Source organism: Herpailurus yagouaroundi, unplaced genomic scaffold, assembly GCF_014898765.1.
Source record: "Herpailurus yagouaroundi ecotype Mexico unplaced genomic scaffold, PumYag 217, whole genome shotgun sequence".
NCBI lineage: Eukaryota > Metazoa > Chordata > Mammalia > Carnivora > Felidae > Herpailurus > Herpailurus yagouaroundi.
In genome coordinates, this window is record NW_024412448.1 from 3,192,336 (window position 1) to 3,216,623 (window position 24,288).

The 24,288-nt window shown below is 51.2% G+C and overlaps 1 protein-coding gene and 1 long non-coding RNA gene across 2 annotated transcripts in view; both read right to left on the reverse strand.

The window, feature by feature from the left end:
- Positions 1 to 24,288, reverse strand: part of CYTH1 (cytohesin 1) — an 80,029-nt gene that overhangs the window by 43,120 nt on the left and 12,621 nt on the right. The gene's annotated exons all lie outside the window — the stretch shown is intronic.
- Positions 14,763 to 18,128, reverse strand: LOC121017996 (uncharacterized). Its single transcript, XR_005784986.1, has 2 exons — positions 17,305 to 18,128; positions 14,763 to 16,215 (listed from the first exon to the last, which is right to left on the reverse strand). It is a non-coding gene; the product is annotated as an uncharacterized LOC121017996 (long non-coding RNA).

Below are 24,288 nucleotides of genomic sequence, written 5' to 3' on the forward strand. Positions count from 1 at the left end.
TGGGGACAGAGAGAGACAGAGCATGAACGGGCGAGGGGCAGAGAGAGAGGGAGACACAGAATCGGAAACAGGCTCCAGGCTCCGAGCCATCAGCCCAGAGCCCGACGCGGGGCTCGAACTCACGGACCGCGAGATCGTGACCTGGCTGAAGTCGACGCTCAACCGACTGCGCCACCCAGGTGCCCCAACGGTCGCTTGTTTTTAATAGCAGTTGTGGTATCTCTTCCCTTTATAGAAGTTTCTGTGTGTTACAATCAAATATATAATCTCTTCCTCCACTGGCTTCGTTCCGGGCACGTGGAGTGCTGGGTACCCCACGGCGTGCCGGGCACCGGCCTCTGTGGCACGTAGGGCTGCAGGGGGCTGGGGAGGGAGGGCAGCGGGGAGGACCATGCACGTACGTGGGCAGGTAAGCACCCAGCGGGTCGGGGCTGGCTGCCCCTGGCCCGGGCCTGGAGCGGAGCAGACAGCGGCGGGAGGGGAAGGCAAGGCCGGAGGGCGGGGAAGGCAGGGGAGAGCTGCGGAGGGCCTTGGGGGCTGTTTTCGGGACTCGTTTCCGCGGTGGGTGAGACGGGGAGGCGCTGCCAGGGGCGGGCACGAAGTGAAGGAGTGGACTTCCGCTGTCATGACTCCGGCCGCGGGGCAGCAGGGGCACAAGCAGGGAGACGGGCAGGGAGGCCGCCGCCGCCACCCAGGCGAGGGGCGACGGGACAGTGATCAAAGTCCTGCTCTATTCACTCGGAAGGCAGCGCCAGGGACTTGCTGACGGACTCCCTGTGGGTGTGAGAGAGGTCGAGGGTGGCCCAAGCCCTCTGGCCTGGGCGGGCGGGAGAAGGCACATGCCGTCTCTGGGCGGCAGCTGCCACCAGGGTCCCCGCCCCAGGGCGCAGGGCGCGCCTCAGCCTCTGCCCGGACCTCCCGGACTTCCAGCCCCGCCCTGCGCGGCACCGCTGGCCAGTTCACTTCCCAGGAGGGATTCTAAGGCTCATCCCCATGTGGGGACGGCGGCCCCTTCACGACCGGCTCCCGTCCCGGTTGTGTAAGTTGTTGGCAGGAGAACTGCCGCTCAGGCCTTAAACCGGGAGCACGGCAGGCGCACCTGGCGGGCCACCACGCTGCCTGCCGCGCGGTCACCGCTGTTCCAAAGCTAGTGCAACAGATGACATTATTTAAAAAGCGAAGTTGTGAATGAAGGGCAACTTCGGTTCCTAAAAATAGAAGTTTAACTACCAAAGCACCAAACTCTACGTCTGACTCACTCCTAAGTGACTGCATCACTTACCCCAGATCTTGGGACATTTTTCAGATTGCAGGTGGGTGCTATTTATAAGCACGTCAGCCAACAGGCAGACACCTGGCCTTCCCGGGCAAACGGAAACAAAGTGCCGCCCTACTCGCCAGGCACAGCTCCGGCATCAGTCCCAAATACAGCACGCAAGATTATACGCGGCTCCTTCAACGGAGCTGTGCACAAGTTCAAAGCACACTCTGAAACCACTGGGAAAACAAGGAAAAGACAAAAGCGCAACAGTTACCCAGGCCTCAGAGCCGTGTGAGGAATGAGATGGGCGGCCCAGCCCCTGGCCCAGCCCCACAGCAAGTACGAAACCAACAAAGGGAAAGGCAGCCCTTTGTGGCTACTCGTATCCACCTCACACAGGAAGGCGCTTGGATTACAGGTGTTTTGACTCGAGACGTGTTATGTTTTCAATTAATAAAACACCTTCAACAGCCTGAGTCCTTTACCCCCGTCTCGTCTTCTCTGGGGACAGGCAGGGGGGAACGTGCAACCTCGTGATGGTTTGAAATGACGCTGGGAGGAAACGTACACGAATATTCATGTCACGTCCCGGGGAAACTTTTCTCTCTGCGTGATACCTACATCAGTCATGATCCCAAGGAGCGGGAGTCTGGAGGGTGAACTGAGACAGTGTCTACAGAAGTAAGGGTGGGGTCTGGGGAGACTCACAAGTGGCAGGGAAGCACCCTAGGGTCAGCAGGAAGGAGCACCCTATCAGGGCCAGGCCCGCAGGTGGCGGTGGCTGGCTGCCTTGGGGACAGGACTCGGCTAACCCTCAGCCGCCTGGCAGGGAGAAAATACCTGGACCTCGTTCTCCTCTGACCAACCGCCTGGACAACTCCGGGGGGGGCCGAGGGCAGGGGAGCCTGCGGGCACAGTGCACCCAGGCAGCCTCCAGCAGAGCAGGACGGAGAAGGGCGGACCCCAAACCACAGGCTGCCGGGCACCTCTCCTTAGGTCTGCCTCGGCCCCATCAGCTGCCTAGAAGTCTCAGCTCCTCCTCATGGTTTTAAGACCCTTCTTAACGCGACCCTGCTGGCAGCCCCTCCGGATCTTTCTCTGACCCTTCACGACTGGTTCATCTTCTTCAACCAAAGGAACATGCACACATCGTACGAAAAACAAACAGTACCTATGGCTTAAAACAGAAACCCACAGTTTCCTGCCCAACTGTATCCCCCGCCCTTGCACCCTGCTCCACAGAGGTAGCCCTTTTAGCTAGGCCTTCTGCTAATCACCTCCCTGTTTCCAAGTAACACACCTACACTCTCTGCTCCTGAGTTTTCAGTTCTGGACACCAACTGCCTGCCACGATGGACGAAGGCTTGGCTTCTACCTCTCCCCTCCCCCCCCAACACACACACACACACACACACACACACACACACTGGCACGCACGCGGTAGAGTCACACGTAAATTCTGGGTTCAATCAACACTTACTATTTCCATAAATACTGCTCACGACTCAGCTATAGAACCTACTGTGGTTAAAATTACCATAGACGGGCGCTAAGTGTCTCTTTTCTTCCGTTTGCTGAGTTCTCTGCGTTACGGGCCGAATGCCAAACTCTCTACACTCAGGCAGGAAACCGTCCACAGGGTCAAACATTCGGAGCAGCCTGTGTTTGGCGACGGCCCTCCAAAAGCCTCCACGCGCCTCCGCGGCCTGGCCTTGCAGCTTCCCCCCGTCCCCCTGGCACTTGCCGGCTCCGGTTCCTCTGACTCCGTGCGCTTTTCTTTCCTGAATTACCCTCTGATAACAGAACAAGGACGCGCAGGGGCGGGTCTTCATTGCTGCGTGGATTCTGCGTGTCCACAAATACCCCTCTTCTTCTCTCACACTCGACCGGCATGTTGTCTGGGTACAGAATTTAAAATCATTTCCTCGCAACGGTGAAGGCACTCCCTCGTCGTCCCATCCCCACGGTGCTGTTAGCATCAGTGCCCTTCTGACTCCCAGAATTTTCCGTGGGACCTTCTTCCCCTCTCCGAAAGCTTTCGAGGCCCTTGCCCTCAGTGCCGCGCAGCTTCGTCCCAAGGTGCCCGGGTGCGAGTTCGTTTCCACGCACCATGCTGGCCCCTAGGTAGACCCCAATTCTGAAGTCTTATGATCTCTAACGATGTCCTACCCTTCTCCTCAGCTGCCCTCAGTGTTTCTGTTAGACGCTGGCCCTCTGCCGTGGATCCTCTGGTTTTTATCTGCTCACCCTGCTTTTCATCTCCTTGTCGAGCCACTTTCTAGGAAGGGTCCTGGCAACGGAGCGAAGGCCTGTATCCACCCAAATCTGTGTGTTGAAACCCTACCGCGATGGAGTCTGGAGGTGAGGCCTCTGGGAGGCAATCGGCTTGTGAGTCCCTGCTCCCGTGGGACCGGCAGCCACACGGGGAGAGGCCAGAGGGCAGGTGGCTGTCCCTGTAGCTGGTGGGCACACGGGACGGCCCTCTGGGAGCCAGGAGGAGAGAGTTCAGCAAGAGGCGCTGACGCGGGCCGGCTCTCTGACCCCAGCCTCACACCCAGAGAGAGACACGTGTGCTGCAGAGGCCACCCGGTCAGGGGTACCGTGTCACGGCCACCTGCACCGGACGGCTGCTTCGTCCTCCACGCTTGGCCCTCGGTGTTCCCTTTCTGCTATTCTCAGGGTGCACGCACTCACTCTTAATTCTGAATATTCCTTCTGGATAGCATCCTGTTCTTGTTTCATTAATACTACCCCTAAGACTCTGAAGTCCGTGGCTTTTAAGACGTTCTGCTATGGCGTGGTTCCTCAAGTATCTTTTCTTCCACTTGTGTTGTTCTCCTATTTAACGCGGAGGGTTTTCCTTACGCATCTAGTAAACACAGGCTGTGTCTCCTTGTCTAAGAGCCCGGCACCAACAACCTGCTCGGAAGCGGTGTGTGGTGGGCTGGGTCTCCCTGTAAAATAAAAAAGGGGTGCCGCGCAGAGCCCGGGAGCGACTCTGTGGGTTCTCTGCCCTACTAACCCCAAGAGCCACCCTCCGACCTCCCACCTGGGCTGTGCGGGCTGTAACCCTGGCCAGCAGTACCGGGGCCGGGGGGCAGGTGGAGGAGAGACCGGGTGCACACGCTCGAGGCCACGCACCTCCACATCCTCCTTCGGGAATCAAACCTTCGTGTTTTACCGAAAGTGGAAGAGACATCGCCTTGTGGCAAGACAGAGGAGAGGAGACTAGAGCGTACCTGCCCGCCATGAACACCTTCCATCCAGCCTCCCGTTTCCAGCCTCCCTCAGCTCCGTTCTCAGAGGCCCATGGAGCCCTGCAGCCTTTCTGGGCTGTGAGGGTAAATCATTCCCCTTCCTGATGGCCTCCTCCCCTGCCGCTTAGATCCTTCCTGGCCAGCTGCCAGCAGGAGGGCGGCACGGGGCACACAGTCACCAGAAGAGCCGCTGTGCGTGGGGGATGGGGACACAAACACAGCAGCTCTCTGCAGCAAAACACACACACACACACACACACACACACACACACACACACCCCTGCACATACTGCAAACTCTTTGGAAGGTTACCACTGCTTGGGCTACCTAAAAAACACGGATTTAGGGACATCTGGGTGGCTCAGTGAGTTGAGTGTCTGACTTCAGCTCAGGTCATGATCTCACAGTTTGTGGGTTCAAGCCCCGCGTCGGGCGCCATGCCGACAGCTCGGAGCCTGGAGCCTGCTGCGGATTCTGTGTCTCCCTCTGTCTGTCTGCCCATTCCCTGCTCGTGCTCTGTCTCTCTCTCTCAAAAACAAACACAAAAAATTAGTAATAATGAAATAAAGCAAACAAACGACACACATTTGTACTGTTTTCCTCACAGATATGAATAGATCTTGCCCAAAATGGGGTGTGGTGCTGAGGACAAAGGAAATAATGTGTGTGTTGCAAAGAAGTCAAACGAAGAATTCAAAGAGCATGGCCATTCCATGACAACTGCGAACCTTGCACCTGGAAGAGAGCGTACTGGGGTTCCTGACTATCTGCCAATACGGACTGCCGTGAGGCAGAGTTTCTAGCACTTTTTTTTTTTTTAAAAGCACTCTTATCATCAAAAGAAAAAGTCAAGGGGCGCCTGGGTGGCTCAGGCAGTTGAGCCTCTGACTCCTGATCTCAGCTCAGGTCATGATGCTGGTCATGAGATCGAGCCCCGCGTCGGGCTCTGTGCTGAGTGTGGAGCCTGCCTAAGATTCTCTCTCACTCTGGTCCCCTCCCCACCTGGGGAGGGGGGAGGTCTTGCACTCTCTAAAATAAAATAAAAATTTTTTTAATAAAACGGTTACAAAGGTAAACTCTAAAAAAGTCAGAATCGGGGCCCCTGGGTGGCGCAGTCGGTTAAGCGTCCGACTTCAACTGGGTCACGATCTGGCGGTCCGGGAGTTTGAGCCCCGCGTCGGGCTCTGGGCTGATGGCTCGGAGCCTGGAGCCTGTTTCCGATGTTGTGTCTCCCTCTCTCTCTGCCCCTCCCCCATTCATGCTCTGTTTCTCTCTGTCCCCAAAATAAATAAAAAACGTTGGAAAAAAAAAAAGTCAGAATCAATTAGGTATATATTAAAAAACAACAATCTAAACCATGCCCTTCTGCCCTTTCCTTTTCACACACAATTTGAATTTCAATTTTTTCCAAGCAGAGTCATTAACTCTCGTAAGGAAAGAATAGGAAGGTACAATTCTTCACAAACTCTGGTCTTCTTTTCTGTGTGAAGAAAATCCATTATCAATGCCATAAAATGCCATAAAACTGAGAAGCCATATGTTTCTGAGCTTACACGCATTTTTTCCTGAGAAGGGGGTGGATACATTTATCAGATGCTCACGCAGAGCCCGCGTGCTCGAGAACCCGCGTCTGGGGTCACACTCCTCCCGGGGCGGGTCCAGGTGGCACCCGTCCCGGGACCCCAGCTAAACGACTCCCCACTTTCTGGTGACGGTGGACCAATGTCCCGACGTACTGCACTCGGCAGCCACCATCACCAGCCTCACCAGTCCGGGGAGACTTTCGCAAACAGGTCACAAACACTTTAGAAAATAAGAATATAGGGGCGCCTGGGTGGCGCAGTTGGTTAAGCGTCCGACTTCAGCCAGGTCACGATCTCGCGGTCCGGGAGTTCGAGCCCCGCGTCAGGCTCTGGGCTGATGGCTCGGAGCCTGGAGCCTGTTTCCGATTCTGTGTCTCCCTCTCTCTCTGCCCCTCCCCTGTTCATGCTCTGTCTCTCTCTGTCCCAAAAATAAATAAACGTTGAAAAAAAAATTAAAAAAAAAATAAATAAGAAAATAAGAATGTAACAGTATTTGTGAGGCTAAACGTAAACATCAAAACATCGTCCTCCACAAAGACGGGGAAGCAACAATACTAATTCTCAGATGAGAAAGAAGAAAAAATTCAAACTGTGCTAGAAATTAGTTGGTACAGCAGTTTTAAATGCCTTTTAAAGTAAAAAAAAAAAAAAAAATACTGGATGCGGTAAAGTCAATCTGTGCTGCCCTCTGCTGGCTAAATAAAGACACAGTTAAAAGGCTGACAACTAGCCAAGTTGGCGGATAAATTAAATGACCTTTAGAACATGTATGGGGAGAAAAAGAGGATCTTCATGGTTTACCTAGGACGGGCCATGCCCTGCTGATATTTACCAGTGCTTCTGTCTTATTTTCTGAAATGGTTTTCTTAATAATTAAAATTGGTTTGCCCTTTGTCTGCACACTGGCTCAGTTGTGGGAACAGGTTACCAGCTGGCAGGAACTTGTATCGTACACGTGATAAATAATATATTAATTAGCGTGGGTTACAGAAGGAAACCAGGAGCGCGTGTGTGGGGAGCAGGCTTACGAAAGCACCGAATACGGTGGGGGGCACAGGATCGCCGAGGTGAAATCCGGGCCACAGTCACAACGCCCCCAAGACAGAAAGACCACGCAGGCCTCTCTCTTCTACGATTCTGTGACATACGAGATGCATTTATGTTCTTCTCTCAACGTCCTGCTTCCCATTCCTCTCTGTGAAGATCAGTAAAACTACACAGCCCCTGCAGGATTTGATGACCACGGCCACCTCTCTGTTTAGAGGCTCGAGCTTGGGGACCCAGGCTGAGGGCCCCCTCTCCCCCCATTGCCTGGGTCTCCTTAGGAGAAGGTCTCACTAACCTGGGAACCTTAGGTTAGAGAGCCTAACACACTTGGAAAACCTGTTCTCCCATTTCCTAGCTACTGGTCACACACACATGGCTCATTATTTTAAGAAGGTTATTTGCTGGAGCCCCTGGGTGGCTCAGTCAGTGAAACGTCCAACTCCAGATTTTGGCTCAGGTCATGATCTCGCGGTTCATGGGTCTGAGCCCCACATCAGATTCCACGCTGGCCGTGTGGCGCCTGCCTGGGATTCTCTCTCTCTCCCTCTCTCTCTCTCTCTCTCTGCCCCTCCCCAGCTTGTTCTCTTTTTCAAAGTAAAGAAATAATAACAAAAAAATAAAACAAGGTATTTGCTGAGGACTCTGCATTCATTCAAAAAGGGCTTGAGTTTTCACTGTGTGTTCAGCCTAAACAATGCCTGTTGAACGGTGCTGCCGACCCTCCAGCTGTGCACTGGGGCCACAGAGATGGGGACACTGTGCCTCCCCGGCACATGACAGGGATGGGAGGACCCAGGGGCGGCAGCAGTCACAGATGCCAGCACGCGGCGTGCTAAGGACTAATCCGGGAGGCCAGGCGCTCCCAGCTCTCAGTGGAAGGATGCCCCAAATCAGTCGCTGGGAGAGTAGGGGGGCAGTCCACAAAAGCGGAGTGACTTCTGGGAAAAATCCTAGTGGCGTTCCCTGGTGTTAAGGAGGAGATCTGGGCAAGGTCCGATACCACCCTGGGCTACAATCCTGAAGGACGCAGACACTGGCCTTCAGGGTGAGGAGGTGCTGTCCGGGAGAGGAAGGGCACCTTCAGACAGCGGACCGGGCGAGAGGCCCTTGGAGGCCTGGCTCTTCCTGCCACGTGCACAGGGGCACAGGGGCATCTCTGTGCCCACGCAACACTGTCTCATTCTTCCCGGGATGTGGCCCCCAGCCGAACTCTCCTCCCCCAAACAAATCCTCAGTCCAGACACTCTACTCTTTTTCCAAGCTAATTTTATACCCAAAGTCACCCCGGTTGCTGGAGTGTATACACTTTTCCCAGCCAGGAAACCTACCTGAAAAGAAGTCTGCATGGAAGAGGGACCCATTAAATACAAGTTCAGGGATAAAAAGACGGGAAGGTTGGGGTGCTTGGGTGGCTCAGTTGGTTGATTTTGGCTCAGGTCATGACCTCACGGTTTGTGGGATCGAGCCCTACGTCAGGCTTCGTGTTGACAGCATGGAGCCTGCTTGGGATTCTCTCTCCCCCTCTCTGCCCCTCCCCTGCTCATGTTCTCTCTCTCAAAATAAATAAACGAACAAACGAACAAACAAACAAAGACAGGAAGGTCCAAGCAGGTAACAGGCTCACGGAGCCATCAGAGTCTCGTGAGGTCTGCCATGTTAACTAAAGGGATACGTACTAATGCACAACAGGCAATTGGGTAATTTTTAAAAGCACCTTATCAGTTTGCAAAGAAACACAGATACTGTCCCAGAAATACAGAATCTCTTTTGGCATACAAACAGCCACGGAGCAGAGCAGGGGACCCTCCTACCATCACCACCCATCATCGTCATTTCGCGACGAGGCAAGCTCAGGACACAGGAAGGGTGTCAGGAGCTTCGCTGACCCCGGTCTGCCAAGAGCGGGCCCAGTGGGGTTCTTCCCGCGGCTGATCTGCTCTCCGTGCTCCCTCCTCCTGTGGGACGCACGCTCTGCCCACGGCAACCAGATAGCAACACGCGGCGTGGGGTCCGGCGTGATTCCCCAGAACCCTGGCGTGGCCTAAATGAGAGCACCTCTACTGAAACGAGTCTGAGAGCCACAAAGGTGGGCCAGTAAGAGAGTCTCCCTGAAGGTTAAATTCCAGTCTTCATGTTTGTTTTTATCAAAGTAAACTGCTTGTGAAATAAAGCATGAAAACTAAATGATCACCCAGAGTACTTTTAACCAAAGAAAGGATCACCGCATTGAAGGCAAAACACACCAAACCTACTTTCTTCTTGTTTTTAATTTTTTAAATATTTTAATTTCCTTATTTTTCTTTCTTTTCTTTCTTTCCTTTCCTTCTTTCCTTCCTTCCTCCCTCCCTCCCTCCCTCCCTTCCTTTCTCTTTCTTTTAAAGTACGCCCCATGCCTGGTATGGAGCCCAGTGTGGGACTTGAACTCACGACCCTGAGATCAAGACCTGAGCTGAAATCAAGAGTCAGACACTTACCCGAGTGAGCCATCCCGGCACCCCTGAAGATTTTATTTTTAAATAATCTCTACACCCAACATGGCATTTGAACTCACAACCCTGAGATCTAGAGTCACATGCTCCATCGACTGAGCCAGCCAGAGGCCCCTCTTCTTGTTTCTAATTTAGAGAAGAAATACAGGATTACTGTGTTCCCGGCAGAGGCCCAGGGGACAGGATATAAAACACAAAACGTACAAGTCCCTTCTTACGGCCTGCATAACAAAGGTTACACGGTATGTGCTTTTCTACAGGTTACTTTTTTCATTTAATAGGTCCTGGACATTTCCCTGTGTTGGAGCGTATGGATCTCAACTTTTGGAAACCGGTACGCCGCACGGCAAAGTGTGTGCCGCACTCCCGTTTCCGACTGATGACCTTGAAGTTGCTGCCACGGGCTGAGCTAGATCAGCGTCTCCACCAGGCTTTCCGTGCTTGCGCAAGGGTGTCTGGGGAAGACAGTGGGGAGGGCTGCACTACAGAGCGCTGGCGTGGGCACTGAACTCTGTGTCTTGAATCCCTGTAGACTTGCAGAGAAGTGGCAACAACATGGAGTCCCTGAGTCCCCATCTGCCCGGGCCCCCCCCCCCGCGTCCCCCAGCACCACCTTCTTTCTCCGCCTTACGTAACCCCAGTAGTTACTGCAACCAGGAAGTTAACGCTGGCTGGGCGCGGACAGGCGGCCACACTCCCAGGGACGCCTCCAGCTCTCTCGCTACCGTCCTTCCTCCTGGATCTAATCCAGGAGTCCCCCTGCCTGTGGTCGTCCTGTGTCCTCAGTCCCCGGTCTGTGACAGCTCCCTGGTCCTTGTGTCTCGTGGACTTGAGCCCTGGCAGAGGACCGGCCCCTTAATTTGTAGAAGGTTCCCCGGTTTGGATTTGTTGGAGGTTTTCTGATTTCCCTGAGGTCGGGCACTTTGGCCAAAACGACACAAGAGGCAAGGTCGTGTTCTCAGCGCGTCATGTCGGAGGCCCGTGACCTGGCTGAGTCCATTTACTAGTGACGCCAACCTTGAAGGTGTGGTAAAGGTGAGCAGCGGGTTTCTGTAAAGTGATGTCCCTGTGTAACTGGTGAGTGCGCGTGGGAGACGCTCTAGAGGGGCGGCCACCCAGCAGTCCGTCGTCCTCCCCTGCCCGTTCACCTTGGTGCCATCGGCCGGCTGCTTCACGGTGGCTCCTGTGGCTTGCAACCCGTCCCCAGCACTTTTTGAGCACTTCTAGACTTTCTGCCATCAGAAGATTTTCGAGGCGGGTTCACTGTGTACTTTTCCCTGCCCCAGCCCCGCGATCGACCATTTCGCCAACGATCCCCGGCTTTTAGTGGACTGTGGTGCTGATGGGAAACCAAGGTCTGGGCAGTACCACCACGGGCCGTGGTACCAAACTGCCCCCTCAAATTCCACGCCACACACTACGAGGATGTCCGCGTCCCCCGACTCCACCAACGCTCTTTTGCACTTTGGTAATCTGACGGCTATTATAATTTGTATTCCCCCGTTTACTAGGAATGGCCAACACTTACCGTTATTGGCTATCTATGCTTCTCCCGTGAACTGTTCATATCTTTGGTCCTCTTTTCTGTTTGTCTTTTTATTAATTTGCAGGTACTCTTAGTATGTTTTGGATAGTAATCCTTTGCTTGTAAGCGTTGCAAATATTTTTTCCAACTGCACTGTCTTAACTTCTATGAGACATCTTAACTTTTTAACTTATGTCACATAAAACAAACAATACAAATTTATATGTTAAGTCCATTCACATGAAGTCTGTAAATTATTTTTTCTTTTATGATCTGGGTTTTTGTGATCTTATTAGGAAATGGTGTTCCTTTCCAATGAAGTTGTAAAAATATTCGCTTTAAAATTTACATATACACATGTATGTGTATATATAATATGTATTATATATATTTACATATTTTTGTCATTCTATACTTAAAAGAAAAACCTTCAAGTCAATTACCAAAGTATATACAATACATGTGTACACATACACAAACATGTATATAAAGTATATATACTTTTTTTAATGTTTGTTTATTTATTTGGGGGGGAGAGGGAGAGGGGCAGAGAGAGAGGGAGACAGAGGATCCGCACTGACAGCAGAGAGCCTGATGTGGGGCTCGAACTCACGAACCGTGAGAGCATGACCTGAGCTGAAGCTGGACGCTTAACCGACTGAGCCACCCAGGCGCCCCTAAAGTATACATGCTTTGATCTATACTCCATCTGGAGTTTTTTTGGTTCCTTTAAGTACAGAATGACAAAGGAAATCTGAATTTTTAAGCTTTTTTTCTGACTGCATAGTCAAGTGCCATCACCATTTGTCAAGAAGCACATCCTTTTCCCGCTGATGGGAGACGTCACCACGGTCAGGACAGGCAGTGACTAAAAGCACAGGCCCAGGAGACAAGTGCCCACAGGGCGGTCCTGGACGTCCCACCTTCTAGGCTCTGTGTGTGGAAGCTGCGTCCTCTTTCCATGCCTCTTAGTTTGCTCCTCTAGGAGATGGAGAAAATCCTCCCACTTCACGAGGTTACCGTGAAAGTGCTTGGAACAGTGCATCCGTCCAGGAAGCCCTGAATACATGACAGCGATTGTCGTCACAAACCAAATTTGTACGACAAGCATTGGGTCTGTGTAGCCAGTGTTATCCACAACGATACTAAAACGTGAGGCATATACGTCATTTTAAATCTTCTAACAGCTATGTCAAAAAACTAAAAGAACGGGTAAAATGATCCTTAATAATAAATTTTTAATCCAACATAATCTGTGACGCTTCAGCATACGACCAATTTAATGAATAATTAATAGGACATTCTGCATGATTTTCTTTGTACTAAGGTTTCAAAGTGCAGTGCACGTTCTATACCAGGGCACACTTCACGTTTCCAACCACGGCTGGTCAGCGCTGGGGCCGGGGCAGGGGTGGCCCGGACCTCTGATGCGGTAGGATCACACGCGTGTGCCTGTGCACACGTGTGTGTGCAGGAAAAGTGCCCAAATGATGGAACATCCATTTACAACAGCAAAAAAATCTCTTGGAAAACTAGAGGCAGAGGAATGTTCTTGTCACAGGATGAAGGGTACGTACAATTTATACTGCACGTTATATACTCTGTAGGGAAAAGCTGAAAGCTTCTCCATTAAGACTGAGAAGAAATCTGCCTTTGAACTCAGCTAGAGGATGTTCCAGCCCAATCTTTCTCAACCAGGGAGCCCGGGAGAATCCTAATGCCCTAGCTAGTATACACAGGGCAAGAGAAGACATAAGGAATGGAAAGAGGTTAGGAAAAAAAAAAAAAAGAAAGAAAGAAAAAAACCCATCATTATATCACAGTTGGTTTGACCACACAGAAAAGGTAAAAAACCTTAAAGATGAACTCCTACAATCACTGACGGGGTTGAACAAGGCTGCTGGTCACAGCAATATCACTACACAGAGCACAAATGCATTTGAGTAGATTAGCGCCCCACAGGAAGCAGACACTACAGAACAGCAGACAGCAGACAGAACTGATCTGTCAACAGTGTGCAAGAGTTTTACCAAAAGGAATCCTAACACGTACTTGCAAGACTTTAAAGAGGCCATAATGAACGAAGGGAGAAGCCGTATTCGTGACTCCTACACGAGAGACGTCAGTTTCTTTCCAGAAGCTCTCCGGATTTGCCGCTGCTGCAAACTACAACGCCTGCAGGTTTCACCGGTTTGTTTCAGGGATTAGAAGGCAGTGTGGTCCTGAAGGCGAAGAACGAGAAGAGCCCAGGCAGAGCCCCACACAGACGCAAGTGCATGACGGAGGGGCCACACAGATCATGGGGGCGCGCTGGGGGGACCCGCAAACTGAGTTTTCCACAAGAGCTGCCTGCCGGGGATGTGCCCTTCCCACAAATACCAGGAAGTGTGAATATGAAAGGTCAGAGCCGCGTCTGTAGCAATAACCCAACACTGGAAACCACCTAAATACCCATCAAGAGTGGAGGAGATTTGTAAACACTGTGATACATTCAAACAATGAAACATTACACACCGGCAAAAATGAACAAACCAGCTCCCTGAAACACAGTGGGGGGACCTCATGAACATAATGCAAGTGAAACAGCCTTCAAAATCACAAGAAAACTTTACTGAACGAATTTTATATCAAACCCAAAAATAAGAAGGGTTAAGGACACGTCAAGACACTCTCTAATGCGCAAACTCAGAACACAAACTTCCCACATAGCCTTTCTTAGGAAACTTCTAGAAAATATGCTTCCGCAGACTTAAGGTAAACCCAAAACAGAAAAGACAGGGACCTACTAAGAAAAGGTGCTCCAACCAAGAGGGAAGCCCAGAACGAGTGGTAGCGAAGTCAAAACAGAGGCCACGCCGTAGACAAAGAGAAACCTCTCTGGATTTGAGCAGGACGGGGGGCACTGTCCAGGCACAGACAAGGGACTGATGTGTCCAGGCAGGCAGAAAACATGCGAGAGAAGCTGAGGGCAGAGGAGGAGTATGTTAGAAAGCAACTGGTGATTTCAAAGAAACCCAGGCAAAGGACAAACTGGGGCAAAGAACAGCTCCGGGAAAAGCAGACTTGTACAAGAAAGGCAGTGTGGTTGGGGAGACCACGCGGCCCAGCAGAGACTACCGTGGTCAACGCCAAGTCAACAGATCGTGTCTGAAACAGGCAGTCGAAAAGCTGTCGGAGAATTGTGTCTTAAACTGGAAATACCAGGTGTGACAAATAAACAGCTGATCAAGTTTCAGAACGGCTGCACCAGGGCAGGTCTGGGGTGGGGTGGGGGTGGGGGGGGACAGGAGGCTGTTCCTTTTCATCAGTTAGTTAGTGAGACCATTTTTTTTTTTCCTTTCCTCCAAGATGGCAAATGTTTGTTTGCATTTGTTAAACAAGGGGGCTGAAATCGATGCAGTGCATCTGAATTTAAAAGATCAAACGCAGGGGCGCCTGGGTGGCTCAGTCGGTTGAGCGGCCCACTTCAGCTCAGGTCATGATCTCGCGGTCCGTGGGTTCGAGCCCCGCGTCGGGCTCTATGCTGACAGCTCAGAGCCTGGAGCCTGCTTCCGATTCTGTGTCTCCCTCTCTCTGTGCCCCTCCCCCATTCATGCTCTGTCTCTCTCTGTCTCAAAAATAAATAAACGTTAAAAAAAAAATTTTAAAGATCAAACGCAGTCAGTGCTGGTTACCTTGTGGGTTCCACTATTTAGATGAAAACGACAATACTTGAAAATTGCTTTAATCTGAAAATGGTATCAACGCTCAGTTTCCTCAAGGGAGAGTTTTTGGTTTTTTTTTTTTTTAATTAAGATGTAATTTGCAAACCGTAAAATTTACTTTTTCTAAGTGTGCCACTCAGTGGTTTTAGTGCATCCACAAAGGCACGTGATGGTCACCACTATCTAATTCTAGGACGTTTGTATCGCCCCAAAAAGAAAACTCCATTCCCATTAGCCGTTCCTCACTGCCCGCTGCCCGCACCCCCAGTCCCCGACAACCACCAACCTGTCTGTGCTTATGGGTTCTCCTGAGCACGGCAGACGGCCTTGTGTGTCGGGCGTCTACCCCTTAACGTGTTTTCAAGACTCAGCCCTGCTGCAGCACGGATCAGCGCTTCGTTCCTTTACGTGGCTCAATACTATTCCACCGCAGGGCTGCGCCTTACTCTGTCCATTCTACCGGGGAGGAACAGCCAGCTGCCAAAAATAATGCTATTGTGAGCACTCACGTCAATTTCCACGTGGGGCGTGACCTTCTAAACTACGCAGGTGCATCGCTGTCATAGGAACAAATCTTGCAACATTTTCTAGTTTTCCATCTGAATCCCACCTGCTCTTCCGAGTCCACTGCCTCTCCCACGGCGCTCTCCCGTCGCCCACCATGCCCCGTACGTAGGAAACAAACTCAAAGTGTTGACTCGCATTTACGAGTTTCACTTCTGACCATTTGATGGTTCTGTGATCTAAGATTCCCATTCCCAAAGATGAAAAGCGTCTGCCGAGCCAGCTTCACACGCTTTTAATAATCGCATTAGGTATTCCATCAGCTCAGTATAAACACTCATCATCCCACTGTAGAATGAATGGACGGTTCACACCGTCCTGGGTCAAAAGGAAAATATTTAAGGATCAAACAAGTTTAACAGCTTTGTAGGAGGGCATGGAGAAAAAGCTACCTGGAAAGTTCATCCTTTAACTCGATTAAAGTAAAGCATTACAAGCACCAATCGTTTATGATAAACTCCACCGATATTTCCAGAAGGGATCTTTCTGGTACTTCTACTACTTGGAGGAATACAAAATTAGTATGAGAAGCAGGGAAGATCAAATTCATTCACTGGGTGTTCTGGGCTTCGAGAAAATGCCCAGCCTTCACCGGGTACGAAAACGGTGAACATCGTGGCGTGCAATTCAAGCGCTTCTCTGAAAACTCAAAGCCTCGGCACAGGTCGGGGCGGGGAAAGCGCGTTTCTGCCCCGGACATCCACTCCGCTGCACAAGTGCTGCGCGCCTCCTTCCTGTCTCCTCTGCTCCCTTTCGGCCTTTCTAATTATACATCACCCCTTTCTCTGTAAAACCGCAAGACGAATGTTACAAAATCTGTGCGCTCCGCCCATCCTTTTACTCAGCTGACAGAGAACAAACCGGACCAGTGGGGACGAAGCCATCACACCACAGAGGAGCTGGGGAGGAAGGCGGGCCGTGCCCGCTTTTTGTCGTGAGGCAGGACAACGAGGGCACGGGTGGCACCACAGAAGTCGGCCGGACTAAGCTTTTTTCTTGGCATCCGTTACTGGTTTTTAAACAAACCGGGCAGAAACCACCGTGGTAACATCTCCTCCCCTTGTTCCAGAAGGCAGTGGTTTCAGTAAGATCCGAACAAGAAAACTCTACTTTTGAAAGGGCGTTCCTTCAAGATTTTCTTCAAGCTCTTACTTGAACTACTGTTTAGACGTTTATTCCCTTAAAAAAAAAAAAAAAAAAAAAATCCCTTCCAGCCTCACAAATATTCCTACCAGGTTTAGAGGCCGGTCTCGGGCTGCAGAAGCAGCCCTGACCCGGGGAAACCCTTACCAATGCTGCCCGAAGCATTTCTCGGCCTGCTTCCTCTGGGTCTGAAAAGGCACAGCCAATCAAGCGCCGGCACAGCTCACATGCCCGGAAAAGGGAGAGCATGACAGGTGCACACAGTGGCATCTATCACAGGAAGCCGGGGCGGCACTGTGGGCAGCAGGGCCGGGGGGCTCCTCTAACGCGGCAGGCGGTAGAGACAGAGGCAGGCAGACTGCTTGGGGACATGTTTTGGAGGCAGGATGAACTGGAAAATGAAAGGAGGGAGTCCGGGTTGATTTCCCGACATCTGACCTGCACATCTATGTGGACAGACGTGCTATTTCCTGGGACGGGGAGAGCTGTGTCACCCTGAGTTCACGGGAGACCCCCTTCAGACACCCCAGAGGGATGGTAAATGAGGCATAAGCTGGCCGAGCCTGAAGCCTGGAGGGAGGGACAGGGCCAGAGACAGCCCACTGTAGTGACTGGGGTAGTCGTGTCCCAGCAACGGCCAGGCACTAAACCGGCGTTCCCGGGAAAGAGCAGGGCTGGGTTCCTGCGAGCCCCCTGATCACATTTTCTCAGCCGTCAATATCCAGGCTCACCTCAGGTGTGTTTCTGTTTAAGGGCATCTCGTTTAGTCTACGTTGTTGATTCGCCGACACTGAACTCAGGCCTGGAGGAAGCTCATCTGCCACATCTCGGTGGGGCACATCAGAGCCTCCCTGCACGCGGGGACACGGACAGCACCTCAGCACTGTGCTCGGGGCTGCCTGAAACGGCGAAATCACCAACACAAGGGGGAAGACACAGCACTAAACGGGCCGCAAAAAGGACCCTGTTTACGGCAGGGGGAGTGACAACTGGGGGGCAGGGCGGTGCCGTGTCCCCCCCCCCGCCCCCCGAACCCTCAGGGGGCGCCAGGCAGTTTCCACTTGCCCGCACGTGTTCCCAAGCACGAAAGCACTGCTCTGGGGACTGATCTGGGGTTACAAATAAACGTTAGAAGGCAGATTCATGAATATGGAACCCACGAGTAATGAGGAGGGGCTGTATGAACGTAGGAGACTTCGAAGGAAGGCAGCACGTGACGCTGCGGGTCAGGTCAGACCGGAATTCCCAAGTTCAGAAGATCCGATCAGCAGGGAAGAAACCGTGAGAAACGTGACCTGCTTTACACGTTCGCCACCTTTTCCCAGAGGCTCCACATCAGGCGACTCCTCCGCCCCTTACCCCCCGCGACAAAGCTGGTGGTGTGGTCTCCACTCGCTGACTCCTTTCTCCACTCCCCGTAGTTCAGAGTGTGCAAGGAAAAGAAAGAAATTTTATCTAGTGCTCCCTCTGGCTGTAAAGGAAAGAGCTTTACCAGATGTGTTTCGCAGTGATTTTCACACAAGTCACCTTTTAAGAGGATCTAATTGAAGTAAAGCTTCTACCATCAATCACCGGGTTTCAGAGCCACGGGGATCAGTGCTGCTGCCCCCGGGAACTTTGCAGGCACGTAAGTTAATTTGTAACTTTGACCACGGAAATGCAAATAGTGCCACAAACCTCCCCTCACCAAGTGCTCGTACAGATGAACTTTTATCCTGAAAGTGTAAAATGCCTCATTAAATTCAAAGCTACAGGTAGTACCGTAAAACAACTTGTTTGTTTAGTACAAGACAGTCCTGCCCAGGGGCACCTGGGGGGCTCAGTCAGTTAAGCATCCGACTTCGGCTCAAGTCACGATCTCACAGTGTGTGAGGTCGAGCCCCGCGTCGGGCTCTGTGCTGACGGCTCGGAGCCTGGAGCCTGCTTCGGATTCTGTGTCTCCCTCGCTCTCTGCACCTTCCCCACTCATGCTCTACCTCTGTCGCAAAAACAAATAAAAATTTTAAAAAAGAAAAGAAAAAGGAAAAAGACAGTCCCGCCCAAAAGTCATCTATAATCTCGGCTGGGAAACAGTGACATCAAGAAAAAAAAAAAAAAGGGGGCGCCCCCAGGGGTCCCACCCCCGGCCCGCCCCGCCCCCCCCCCCCCACCAAAGACTGACTCCTCCATCCCCAAAGGCCTTAGGCGCGTGCTGGAGTGAGCGAGGGGAGTACAGGGTGAGCACCCAGGAGCGTGAGGACACTGAGGCCAGGCTTCTCATGCCCCCCGCCCCCCCGCAAGGCTGACAGACAGTAAACCCAGGACCACACGGCTGCTGGCACCGGTCGTCAGCCACACGGGGCTTCCGCGAGGTCCGGGGAGTCTTGCAGGAGACCCCAAGCATTTAATTAAGTAGTACTAACAATGATGATGGAAAACAGCACGTCACAAGGCACTAAGCAGACGCAATCGGCGACTCACCACACTGCAACTATGCAAAGACCAACGTCCCCCAATTTCAGTTAGTTTGACCCCTGCCACCTAACTTGTGTGGGGACGTAAACTACGGATTCTTCAGAGTAACCTTCAATCAATACCTTGATTCCAAAGTAGATCATCTACCTGGGAGTTCAAACACCCAGAACCCCCAAACAACAGAACTGGTCTCAAAAAATTCTATAGAAAAATCCCTTAAAAACAAATGAACAAACAAAATGCTAACAGGGACACCTGGCTGGGCGCGTCGAGCATGCGACTCTTGATCCCAGGGTCGTGAGTTCAAGCCCCACACTGGAGGTGGGAGCTACTTAAAAATGAATTAAAAAACTGGGGCGCCTGGGCGGCTCAGCCAGTGAAGTCTGACTCTCGGTCTGGGCTCAGGTCACGCTCTCCCGGTTGGGCTCTGTGCGGACGGCGTGGAGCCTGCTTGGGATTCTCTCTCCCTCTCTCTCCCCCTCTCAAAACAATAAACATTCAAAAAATAGATAAGTAAATAAACAAACACACACCCCCCCCCCCATCGTTAAAGAAGATTTACCCCGGGGTGGTGGTATAGCCCAGTAGGGGGCAAACACCTTAGTAACAGGAGAGGGCGCCTCTCCCGCTAGGCCCACGGAGCGCGGCAGACTCTCCCATGCGGGCTGTGTCATAAACGTCATGCGCGAGAGCATGAACTGCAGAGAAGCTCCCCCAGACACACAGAGGAGCTCTGGAAAGGGGAGAGCGCAGGAGAAGCAGACAATGCTGACGGAACCTTCCCAAGGGCCCCTTCTCCCCCCAACCCTGCACGGGGCCCAGCCACAGCGATTTATACTTGTAATTTTGTGCGAGGCTTTCTCCCCAATTTTAAGGAAGTTCAAAACTGTGATTTTTTTACTACAAGAACAAGGAAAAAAAAATGTTTTCATTTACTCTGTGACTTTTTTTTGGGGGGGGTAAATGCTGATTTTCTTATTTGATGCAAAATATATTAAAACGTTCTGTAACAGACTGGCACGTTATGCTTACAATCAGTAAAAGCTTTTCTAACACTTATTTCGGGACTGTTGCATACCATTTACACACACCAGTCCTTGTTACCTCTATTACATTCTACATAAAACATCTTCGAGGGAAAAGAAAACCCTGCCGTATAACCCAGCCGTTCCACCGGTACTAACCCAAGACGCCCACACAATGACTCGCACACACACACACTCACAGCAGCTTAATTCACGGTGGCCCCAAACTGGAAATAATCCACATCTTCGTGACAGGTGAATGGATGAATAAAATGTGGTCTGTGCAGATAGTAGAAATAAAATAACTCAGCAATGAAAAGGGAAGACTGACACTCCCAACAATGATCTCATGCACTTCACGCTGTGTGAGAGCCAGGCGCAAGAGAATACATTGTATGATCCCATTAATATAAAATTCTGGGGAACGCAGACTAATCTGTAGTGACAAAAGGCAGATCCGTGGGAGGGAGGGCTGGGCTGCAAACAGACAAGGGAGAATCTTCTCAGGGCAATGAAGTGTTCCCGGATCTTCACCTCTTCACCGCAACTGCGCCTTCACCGGGGCAAAAATCTGTCAGATAGATCTCATCAAACCGCACACTTCAAATGGATACAGTTTAAATAAAATAAAATCATGAATGGATACAGTTTACCATAGGTAAGTATGCGTTAAATTAAAAAAAAAAAAAAAAAAAAAACTACAAGAAAAGGGAACCCGAAGAGTTTCTTCCAACAGTCAAGTGGGAATTAATGTATTCGTTATGACTAAAGACGTTTAAATGTCACCTCTGGTGTGTCGGATTGCTGTGGAGCCCATGAAGCCCTGGGCGGCGCCTGCTGGTGACGGCCACCGGTGCTGACACTCCCCAGGCACCTGTGCGTGTCGACTCCCCAACTGACGTACACGGAGCACCTCACTGGACCCTTCATCTGACCCTGAGAGGCAGGTAGGACTGCGTCATTACCCTAGTCCAGTGGCCCTTAGAGAAGACTGAGAATCTGCCCAAGGCACAAGATGGCCAGTTTTAAATAAAATTTAGGCTGACCGATGAAGGATCTGTAACAATGCCTTTTGGCAAAAGTGGGGGGGGGGGGTAAGTTATGAAGCAAAAAAGTCAAGCTCCTTTCAACCACGGTGTCCCTGTCTGAACAGAGACGGTCTTCTCTCCTACCATAAACGATTTTAAAAACCTATCTGTTCACAACGACATCATGATTCGTGTGAACTCCCTCTCCCTCTCTCTCCGCCCCTCCTCCTTCAAAAATAAACAAACTTAAAAAAAAATTTTTTAAGCATGAGAAAAATGCCTACGACAATCCACGAAATTGAAGGCAGATGGGTTCCCACCTTAACTTTATTAAGAAGCCCTCATCTGAACTCAACGGAGAAATGAAATTAGATGACACACACTATCCACAGAAAACCAGCTTCTTCTATCTACAGCCTAAGGTCCCTGAGGGCTCTGCTCATGCCCAACCCCAGGGCCTGCACAGAGCCCAGCTCCCAACAGATGCTCAATAAATAGCTGTGAATACATTCAAACGGACCCGGGGTTAAATGACTCCCGCAGACACTAGACAAGATCTTAGAACAGCCAATGTTCACTCCAACACTGAGAGGAGAAAGAAAAGAAGATTTCAACATTGTATCAAAAAGCCAATACTAAAAATCAATTCAATAAGGGGAGCCCAGCTGGCTCAGTCAGTGGAGCGTTGGACTCTTGATCTCGGGGTTGTGCGTTCAAGCCCCACGTTGGGAGTAGAGCCTACTTTAAAAAAAACAAGGAATAAAAATAAATTAAAAATAAAACACTTCAGTGTCAGGAGGGCAAACTAATACAATCAAACACTCGTGTGAGATGCAGTTGTGAAAGGGACGGATCGTACTTGCTGGAATCTAGCCTAAGAAAATACTCAGAAATGTGGGTGAAGTTTTACCACCAACGTTACAGGGATGACCCTGTCGTGGGACCAAAGTGGAAACTTCTAAATAACCAACAAGAGGGGTAACTAATTAAATGGTGGTGCACCCACACGTGCGGCGTTTGGCAGAGGCGGGCCGCCAGGGGACCCAGGCGTCCCTGCACGTCTCTTTGGCCACATCTGGTTGGTCAAGGAGACCACAGCGCAACTCGCTGGCTCCCAGGGGAGGGGGCCTGGCTTGTCCGCTGCTCGCTACCAAAGGTGCTTGGTCCTCGGCCCCTCAACTGCAGACGGATCCAATTCAAGCGTGGCCCTCGTCAGGGCCTGTCGCGTCACCCCGTGGGACTGGGCCGGGGAGGCTGAGGTCCCGCTGAACGCAGAGCCGCTCGTGACCCACTGTCTCCCTACCTGCTTGCAGCCCCCGCAAGGCTGCGGCCGGCCAGCTGGCCTGCTGTCCTCTATGAGGATGGGGCCCTGCCCTGACAGATGCCGCTAAGACACTGTCCACATACACATTTTAATGGCCGAGAAAAGCACATCTGGAAAGCTACAACGGAGTCTGCAGAATGGCTGGAGCCCATTTTTAGGTTTACTTTTTAACGGTACATTTTTCCAAAGGGACTTAGGCGGGCTGACAGCACAGAAAAAAAATAAATAAATAAAAAAATACACTCTGCAGGAAATTACACCAAAATGTACACAAGTAACGAGCTAATTACACTCTTCCCTCTACTTGGCATTTTCGAAATCCTCCATTAGTAAGAATTTTCCAAAGTCCGCCCAAGTGGCAACAGAGTAAGAAGGACACACACGATGCCAGACAACCCTCGCGAGCCGCCTAACGCGGCCGAGGGTCAGGCTACCTTCCAGGAGCCCGGAGGTGAGGGAAGGCGGCCGGAAGACACTGGCAAGGTGACTGGGCTCAGTTCTCCCGCGGGCTCCCGCGCCTGGCAAGCCAGGTCCCAAGGGGCAGAGGGGAAGGCTCTTTTCAGGCTGCTTCCCTTGCTGGACGGATCAGAGCGGAAAGAGGGCCTGAGCCCAGGGGCCGCCTGGCAACAGAACAACAGAGGGACGGCGTCTCTAAAAGGAACAAAACAAAAACCACAGACACCTGGGGAACCTGAGGTGGGGAGGCAGCTACACCTCGCAGCTTCGATAAAGGAGGAAAAAAAAAAACCAAAAACCCAAACTTGGCTCTGTGGGGGTTTTTGGATTTTTTTCTTCTCCTTCGATCCGCTGAGCCTCTACTTAAAGACCTCTGCCTGAGGGCGCCTGGGGGGTCAGCTGGTTGAGCAGCCCATTCTTGATTTCGGGTTTCACGGGTTCGTGAGTTCCACCCGGCTTGGGCTCTGTGCTGAGGGTGCGGAGCCTGCCTGGCATCCTGTCTCCCTCTCTCTGCCCCTTCCCTGCTCTGGTGCACACACGGCCTCTCCCTCTTTCTGAAAAATAAATAAATGTTAAAAGAAAAAAAAAAACTAAAAAAACAAAACAGGAAACCCCAAAAAACCAACCTCTGCTTGAAAACTCAAAACGCTCTAAGGGGAATTCTGAACCGCCTGAAGCAAAACCTCATCAATCAGCCGGTTACAGTCGGAGGGCACTTCCTACAATCTGGGACACACAAACCCTCGCACCGTCACTGCTCACAGTGGACGTGGGAAGTGATGAGATCAGATCAATCTCTGGAGCACCAGCCCAAGCCAGGGCTACCACCACCCACCCCGGGGGGTAGGTGTGAGGTTCCTCTGCATCTGAGCTCCTGGAGTTTTTAGGAGCTCTGACAACGTGTGTGTGTGTGTGTGTGTGTGTGTGTGTGTGTGTGTTCATTCATTCATTCCTGGATCCTACCCTGGAGGGCCCCGGGCAGGTATGGCTCAAGTGGGGCCCCGGAAAACACTGATTTCTTCAAAAAAAAAAAAAAACAAACAAACAAACAAACAAAAAAACCACCCAGGCGATTCTGCAGATGAGCCAGGGATGGGAACCACACCGCGCTTGTCCCAATTTACAAGACGACGAGCTTCAGATAGGTAGATAAACACTCGTATGTTCATCTTCCTAAGACACCTGCCTGCTCCAACTAGAACAGGTCTCCAGGTGGAACTGGAAACTACGTGGTGATTTTACAAATGTGGATATCTAACACCAAAAATTCAGGAAACAGTAAATTCCTTTTATTTATTTATTTTTTTTGACCACTGATAGATATCTTGACCCTGGCCTCTTATCCAAATAGTTAGGTTTTTACAGATTAACAAAGAACGCGATGACATTTTACGAGTTTGAATGCCTTCTCTTAAGGCCAACAAAAAA